Genomic DNA, 8,954 nt, shown 5'->3' on the forward strand with positions numbered 1-8,954 from the left:
CACTCACTTCATTCTGAACTTACAATAATGCTTAATGTGAGCCACAAACAACCTCTTCACTTTTAAAGGAGGATCTTTTAAAGGAGATTACAGATCAGTGTTCTTCATTCTCCATGAAAAACATGAGATGAGGGCTGATGACCTACTATACAAGGACATTTCATATCTCTTACGTACCGACAATAGACCCCATGCCTTTACATAAACACTACTAATGAAGGCATAGCATCATGTGAGTTGAGTTACATTAATATTATTTGCTTTTTGAAATATCCTCATCTTCTGTCAATGCAAAACCAAAATTATACAGAGAATATACTTATGCCTTCCTAAAAAACAAACAAAAAAACCCATCTTCTAATGCCACTCAATATTTGATATTTATTTCAACTTACCTTTCAGTAAATAAGCTTCCATATAAATTGCATCTGTAATGTTTTCAGTCCAAATACCCTAGTATTTCCAATGGCATATATTTTGAACAAAGGCCAGTCCACATTCTCTACATTTGTAGATTCTCTACAATGGACAGTCTAATGTCAAATAAAGATTTTGCTGGTTAATGTCTTTAGACATATTTTACATTTGTACATTCAAAAGATCTGTAGTTTGAGTAAAGATAATGGTACTCTTTACATCTGTAATTTCTCACCATGTCTCTGTTGTTTATAACTAGACATATGATTTTCCAGTCATTAGAGATACTGAAAATTTAGATTATAAATTGTCTGATGTTGAGAAAACTTGGAATAACAGTGAAAAGGTTTACCCCATTCTGCCCATCTATAGGGAATCCCTAAATATAGATGCTCGTATGTCAACCAAATATTGAATGAGAGCTAAAGGCTTTATCTCATTCCTCTCTGTTATATAGTTTCATCTCAGTATGGATTCTCAAATGTCCTGCTACATGTATATGAGAGCAAAAGGCTTACCATGTTTTTCACATTTGTAGATTTTCTCTCCAGTATGGATGATTATGTGTTCAGCAAATCTGTTGTGAGAGTAAATGGTTATGTCACATTCTTCACATTTGTAAGTTTTTTCCCCAGAATGGATGGTCTTATGTAAAGCAAATCCACAGTGAGGGTCAAAGGCTTTGCCACATTCTTCAAATTTGTAGGGTTTCTCTCCACTATGCACCTTCATATATCCAGCAAACTTTGAATGGGAGCAAAAGGCTTTGCCACATTTTTCACATTTGTAGGATTTCTCCCCAGTATACATGGTGTTATGTCCAGAAAATACAGAGTGAAAGTGAAAGGCCTTGCTACATTCCTCCCATATGTGGGGATTTTCTCCAGTATGCATATTCTTATGTTCAATAAGCTTCGAGTACTGAGTAAATCCTTTGACACATTCTGCACATTTGGAGGGTTTCACTGCAGTATGGATGGTCTTATGGCCAGCAAAACCTCCTAGAGAGCGAAAGGCTTTGCCACATTCTTCACATCTCTAGGGTTTCTCCCCAGTATGGATGGCCTTATAGTCAGCCAATCCTTAAAAGTGTAAGGCTTTGCCACATTCTTAACAGTTGTAGGGTTTCTCCCCAGTATGCATGGTCTTATATTGATAAAATCCAGAGTCAAATTGAAAGGCCTTGCCACATTCCTCACATTTGTAGGGTTTCTCTCCAGTATGGATCACTGTATGTCGAGTAAGACATGAATGAGAGTTAAAGGCTTTGCCACATTCTGCACATTTGTAGGGTTTGTGTCCAGTATGGATGGTCTTATGTACAGGAAATCGCCCTTGAGAGCAAAAGGCTTTGTCACATATTTCCCATTTCTATGGTTTCTGTCTACTATGGATCAGAATATGTTGAGAAAGGTTTGAACAAGAGTGAAAGTCTTTGCCACATTCTTCACATTTACAGGGTTTCTCTCAATTATGGATCACCATATTCCAAGTAAGGTATGAACAAAACTGAAAGGCTTTGCCACATTCTGTACATTTGTAGGGTTTCACTCCATTATGAATAACTGTATGTCGAGTAAGATGTGAATGAGAGTAAAAGGCTTTGCCACATTCTTCACATTTGTAGGGTTTCTCTCCAGTATGGATCATCGTATGTCGAGTAAGGATTGAATGAATGTGAAAGGATTTGCCACATTCTTCATATTTGTAGGGTTTCTTTCCAGTGTGGATCATAGTATGTCTAGTAAGGAGTGAACAAAACTGAAAGGCTTCACCACATTCTGTACATTTATAGGGTTTCTCTCCAGTATGGATCATTGTATGTTGAGTAAGATGTGAATGAGAGTGAAAGATTTTGCCACATTCTTCACAAATTTAGGGTTTCTCTCCAGTATGAATCACTGTATGTTGAGTAAGAAGTAAATGAGAGTGAAAGGCCTTTTCACATTCTGCACATTTATAGGGTTTCTGTCCAGTATGGATCATTGTATGTTGTGTAGGATGTGAATGAGAGTGAAAGGCTTTGCCACATTCTTCACATTTGTAGCGTTTCACTCCAGTGTGGATCACCGTATGTTGAGTAAGATGTGAACGAGTGCGAAAGGCTTTGCCACATTCTGCACATTTAAAGGGTTTCTGTCCAGTATGGATCATTATATGTCGAGTAAGTTTTGAACGAGAGTGAAAGGCTTTGCCACATTCTTCACATTTGTAACATTTCACTCCAGTATGGATCACTGTATGTCGAGTAAGATGTGAACGAGAGCGAAAGGCTTTGCCACATTCTGTACATTTATAGGGTTTCTCTCCAGTATGAATGGTCTTATGTACAGCAAAATCTCCTTGATAGCGAAAGGCTTTGCCACATTCTTCACATTTGTAGGGTTTCTCTCCAGTATGTATCATCGTATGTCGAGTAAAATGTGAAGGAAAGTGAAAGGTTTTGCCACATTCTTCACATTTGTAAGGTTTCTTTCCAGTATGAATGGTCTTATGTGCAGCAAATTCTCCTTGAGAATGAAAGGCTTTGCCACATTGTGCACATTTGTAGGGTTTCTCTCCAGTATGGATCATTGCATGTCGAGTAAGGAGTGAATGAATGGGAAAGGCTTTCCCACATTCTTCACATTTGTAGGGTTCCTCTCCAGTATGGATCACTGTATGTTGAGAAAGATGTGAATGAGACTGAAAGGCTTTGCCACATTCTTCACATTTATCTATCTATCTATCTATCTATCTATCTATCTATCATCTATCCATTTATTTAATTTGGAGTCTCACACCATCACCCAGACTGGAGGGCAGTGGTTACTCCCCATCACCACAGCCTCAACCTGCTGGACTCTGGCAATCTTTGTTCCTCAGCCTACCAAGTAGCTGGAACTACAGGCATGTGCTACCATGCCTGGCTAATTTTTTTGATTTACTGTAGAGATGAGGTCTCACCAAGTTGCCCAAGTGGGTCTCAAACTCATGGGCTCAGGCAATCTGTTCACCTCAGCCTCCCAAAGCACTAGTATTACAGGCTGAGCCACTGAGCCCAGTTCATTCTTCACATTTATATCATTTCTCTCCACAATGAATTTTCTGATGTTGTGAATGACAGGAGTAATAGCTAAGGGCTTTTCCACATTTTTCAATTTTGAAGTCTTTCTCTCCCCTATGCATTCTTTCATGTCTATTTAGATAGAATGATTTGTTTAACACTTTCCCACATATATTGTGTATATTTCCTCCACTATTTTTTTGATGTTGATTACATTTTGAGGACCAGTTAAAGGTTTTGCCATATTCGTTTGAAAGCCATTTCAGAAATATGTATCCTCTGGTGGATAACAAATTTGGAGTCTTGATGAAAGACTTTCTTAAGCTGGGCTCAGTGGCTTAGCTTGTAATCCTGTGCCTTTGGGAGGCTGAGGTGAGTGGATTGCCTGAGCCCACGGGTTCGAGACCTGCCTGGGCAGCGAAACTTCATCTCTACAATATATCAAAACATCAGCTGGGTGTGGTAGTGCATGCCTGTAATTCCGGCTACTTGGAAGGCTGAGGTGGAAGGATCACCTGAGTCCAGTAGGTCAAGGCTTCGGTGGCCGGGAGCGGCCACTGCACTCCAGTCTGGGTGATAGACTGAGACTCCAACTCAAAAAAAAAAAAAAAGACTTTCCTACTCTTGTTACATTTGTAATGGTTATTTGCAACTGAACATTCTATCTGCCCTTCTCCCTCATGCACACTTACACAATATTTTTGTAAGCATATGTTCTTAAGGACATATTTACCATATTTCCCCACTGGCTCATTTGCAAGGGAGTCTTCTATGCTCTTCTCTGGCAAAAGGCCTTCAGTGTAATGAGAAGTCACAGCTGAAAATCAGGAAAATAAAAATTTATTCCATATGCTAGACTTAGGTGAATATCCTTTGAAAATAAAACATAATATTATACCATGGTAAGGACATAAGTATGATGGAAAGTAGAAATTACAGGTTTCCAATCCATCATAAATATATGTACTTTAGAAAATACTTACCCCATTGCCTGTGTGAAAACTCAAAAAACAGCTAAGACATTACATAATACACATGATAAAATGAGTTACTTGGAAGAGAAAGTTTAGTAATTTTGCTACCGTAATTTCTCTTCCTTTACAATGCAGCATGAAGCAATCAGATGGTATGTTATAACTCTTGAATTCTTCCTCAGGGAATAAACAGAATAGTAGAGTATGAGTCCACATTTCTGTCCTTTAAGGGTTTATACAAAGACTTGTTTCTGTCCCAATGTACAGAGAACCCTAAGAACAGGTATGAGTCTCCTAGAATCTCTAACTTAGTGATTGTTGTTATATTAATCTAGACAAAGCAACATCATAAACACTATGACATGTATATCTTTGAATTTCAAATACCCCAATTCAAATAAAGTATGCCAAAGCATAGAAAGGATCAAGATAAATGACTCAATTAAGGGTACAACAATAATTTGTGGAGCTGCAAATTACAACAAAGATTGAGAAATTTTCATATGAAATGTAGAAACCCTTACTTGAATGACCACACTACTGCCTGGGTGACAGAGAATGTGCTGATAAAACATAACCATAAAAAGGATTTGGAAAACATCCTTGATATTGATATTGCTCTTAGTAATAATTTTTTTGACTATAGAAATAAAAATAAATATAAACATGTTAGAGACATCAAACTGAAAACTTCTGCAGAGTAAAGGGAAAAGGAAGAACGCTTACAGGACAAGAAAAAACATCTGCATGAGCAGTTAAAGAAAATGAAAATTAGTTGAATAAAAAACAGCCAAAAAATGAATAGTTATTTTCCAATGAAGACATACAACTTGCTAACAGGTATATGAATTGGAAATGAATCTCACCAATAGATGCAATTTCAAATAAACACAATGATGATATATTGTCTCAAAGTGGTTAGAATGGCCAATATCAACCAGAAGAGAGAGAGAGAGAACTTTTGATAAGGATGTGAAGAAAAAGAAATCCTGTATACTCTTGGTGAGTTTAAAATTGGTAGAGTAATATAAAAATCATTATCAACATTCTTTTAAAAATAAAAACAAGCTGGCCTCAGTGGCTCAGCCTGTAATCCTGTGCCTCTGGGAGGCTGAGGTGAGTGGATTGCCTGAGCCCGTGGGTTTGAGACCCACCTGGGCAACTTGGCGAGATCTCATCTCAACAATAAATCAAAAATTAGCCGGGCATAGTAGCGTGTGCCTGTAGTTCCAGCTACTTGGAAGACTGAGGTGGAAGGATCTCTGGAGCCCAGCAGATCAAGGCTGTGGTGGCTATGGGTGGCCACTCCACTCCAGTCTGGGTGACAGAGTGAGAGTCCAACTCAAAAAAAAAAATTAAATAAATTAAATAAAAATAAAAACAAATTGTCACATAATACAGAAATTCCTTTTCGGGGCATGTAACCAAAGGAAATAAAATCAGCATCAAAAAGTAGTCTCCAACCCCTATGGGCATTGTAACATTTGTCAAGATGGCCAAGCTTGAAAACAACCTAAATATTTGTGAAATCTGTGTTGATTAATAAAATAACGTATACACACACACACACACACACACACACACACACACACACACATGCACACGCACACACACATATATATGCACAATAGCATATGATTCAGCCAAAAAATTTTTTAAAGAATTCTGCAGTTTTAACCTTATGGATGACATTGTAAGACATTATGCTAACTGAAGTGAGCCAGGCACACACACACAAATACTGCCTGATAACAGGTACAGTGACTCAAGTCTGTAAACCCATCACATTGGGAGACTGAGGTGAGAGGATTGCCTGAGCTCAGGGGTTCAAGACCAGTCTGGGTACCTAGGTGAGACAAGTCTATGACAAATACAAAAATAAGCTATGCGTGGCCGCGCACACTTGTAGTTCCAGTAACTTGAAAGGCTGATGTGGAAGGATTGCCTGAGTGCAGCAATGAGGCTGTGGTGGTCATTAGCATGCCACTACATTCCAGCCTGGAGTGACACTCCAACTCGGGAAAAATAATTCCTGTATGATCTCACTTCTGTGGAATAAAAAACTTTGCACTCATAGAGGAAGAAAGTACAACGTGGTCACCAGGGCCTGCAGGTGGGAAAATGGAGATGTTTTTCAATGGTTACAAAATTTGAGTTATAACTGAGTCTTAGGGAGCTAATGTGTACCATAGTGACTTATCGTTAATAATGACGTTTCGTATGCTTAGAAAATTTGCTAAGATAGAAGACATTATATGTTCTACTTACAAAACATAAAAATGGCAACTGCGTAAGATGGTTGATGTGTTCATTAATATAATTGTAATCATCATTTCACACTGTATAGGCATATCAAATTATTACATTTATGACCTATGGTTATACATTTTTATTTATGTATAAAAAAATCAGATGATAATCACATATAAACATGCATACATATGTGTTTGTATATATGCATATATGAAGCTAGGCCTAAGCTTCATACTTAAAAAAATTATAAAATAAGAGCTATTAAGACACAAGGTAACATGTAGGATTTTAATATATGTTTACCAATCCTCTACATGATATAGTATACTTAAATATTTGGATATAAATAAAAACTACCAGTTTCAGATCATACGATAAAAGTAAAAATTGCCGGGCTCGGTGACTCAGCTTGTAATCCCACACCTTTGGAAGGCTGAGGTGAATGGATTGCCTGAGCCCACAGATTCAAGACCCACCTGGGCAGGCGAGACATCATCTTTACAATAAAACAAAAAAATCAGCCGGGTGTGGTAGCACATGCCTGTAATTCTGGCTACTTGGAAGTCTGAGGCAGAAGGATCGCCAGAGCCCTGCAGGTCAAGGCTGCGGTGGGCAGGAGCGGCCACTGCACTCCAGTCTGGGAAACAGAGTGAGACTACAACTCAAAAAAAAAAGTAAAATTTAAGTAAAATATCAGAATTTCTTCTATTGAGAGATAATTTGTATTTAGGTAGGACTATTGAGTATGATTTTAAATAAAATTATTGAAAATCTCCCTAGTATAGAAAATCATAAAGTAGAAAACATGTAACATGTGTCTGGAGTGTTCTTAAAATTTCTCAAACAGATAACAAAATCACTGGTCACATAATCCAACCATGATACAAAAAGAAAACATAAAAAAATACTTTGACAATCCTGAGCCTTTGGGAGGCTGAGGTGAGTGAATTGCCTGAGCTCGTGGGTTCGAGACCCAGCTGGGCAGTGAGACCTCATCTCTACAATAAATCAAAAAAATCAGGCGGGCGTTGTAGCCCATGCCTGTAATTCTGGCTATTCAGAAGGCTGAGGGGGAAGGATCGCCGGAGCCCAGCAGGTCGAGGCTGTGGTGGCCGGGAACGGCCACTGCACTCCAGTCTGGGCGACAGAGTGAGACTCCAACTCAAAACAAAAAAAAATAGCTTGACGTGAATTTCCAAATAAGTAAGCAAATACTTGCACGTCTCCAAAGAAATAGAAAGGTAGTCAGATCATGCAGTTCCTAACATACCATTAAGTGGACTTCGATTTCCTCTGTAAACCTGAAAGATCATTGAAGAAGGAGAGTTTTTGGAGAATTTCTGAACATGGAATAATGGATGTCGCTTTGTGACAGGAAGAGAAAGAATCCCAGGTTTCTAAGAAACCATTTCCATTGGAGCAGACCACCTTCCCAAACCACTTTTCAAACTCTGATTCCTCAACCTGTGTCATCTGCTTCATTCACTCCCACTTACCTGGAAGTTTGGCTAATGTGCCATGTCTCCTCACATCCCAGGGCTCTTTCCTTTGCTCCAGACATGTAATAAGATCTGGTTTAGAGACAGCAAGTCCTGTTTAATTAGAAAAAAGTAACATATCTCTTGCTGTGGTTCTTAGATTTTAAACCTAGCATTTGAAAAGTAGAGAACACATTATACAAGATACTAGAAAACTAACCCCAAAATACAATTTCCCAATAAAATCTTTAGAACATTTAGATAGAATTTTCAATTTATGGGTTTATTTTTATTCTAAGTTGGAGTCTCACTCTGTAATCCAGGTTGGAGTGCAGTGGAAAGCTCATGGCCACCCCAATGCTATCACCTCAGCCTATCAAGTAACCAGAACTACAGGTGTGTGTTACCACTCCCAGGTAATTTTTTGATTTAGTGTAGAGATGGGGTCTTGCCAGGTAGCCCAGGCTATTCTTGAACCCATGAGCTCTGGTAGTCCTCTCAACTCAGCCTCCTAAAGTGCTGGCATTACATGGCTGAGCCACCATGCCTGGCCTTAAATATGTGAGTTCTTAGTTCAGTACTAGTGAGTCAATAACTTATGACAGCAATTAGAATGACTTGTGGGCAATAATATCTATGCCACTAAATTTCTGAACTTACCAGTAATATAGCTAAAAGGACACTGGTCAATTTAAAATAGAGAAGGCTTCATGTCAAAATGAAACATCATTAATTTTTTATTTTCTATGTTAACATATTACCAACTTTTCAATGATAGGAGGAATC

General features: G+C 38.3%; 1 long non-coding RNA gene across 1 annotated transcript; it reads right to left on the reverse strand.

Moving 5' to 3' along the window:
• Positions 1-3,036: 3,036 nt before the first annotated feature.
• On the reverse strand, positions 3,037-8,215 carry LOC103265230. The gene is made up of 3 exons (XR_504623.2): positions 8,187-8,215; positions 4,197-4,280; positions 3,037-3,074 (listed from the first exon to the last, which is right to left on the reverse strand). It is a non-coding gene; the product is annotated as an uncharacterized LOC103265230 (long non-coding RNA).
• Between the last annotated feature and the right edge of the window lie 739 nt (positions 8,216-8,954).

The sequence above is a fragment of the Carlito syrichta genome, unplaced genomic scaffold (genome assembly GCF_000164805.1).
Source record: "Carlito syrichta isolate Samal-C Ts95f unplaced genomic scaffold, Tarsius_syrichta-2.0.1 Scaffold305936, whole genome shotgun sequence".
Taxonomy (NCBI): Eukaryota; Metazoa; Chordata; class Mammalia; order Primates; family Tarsiidae; genus Carlito; species Carlito syrichta.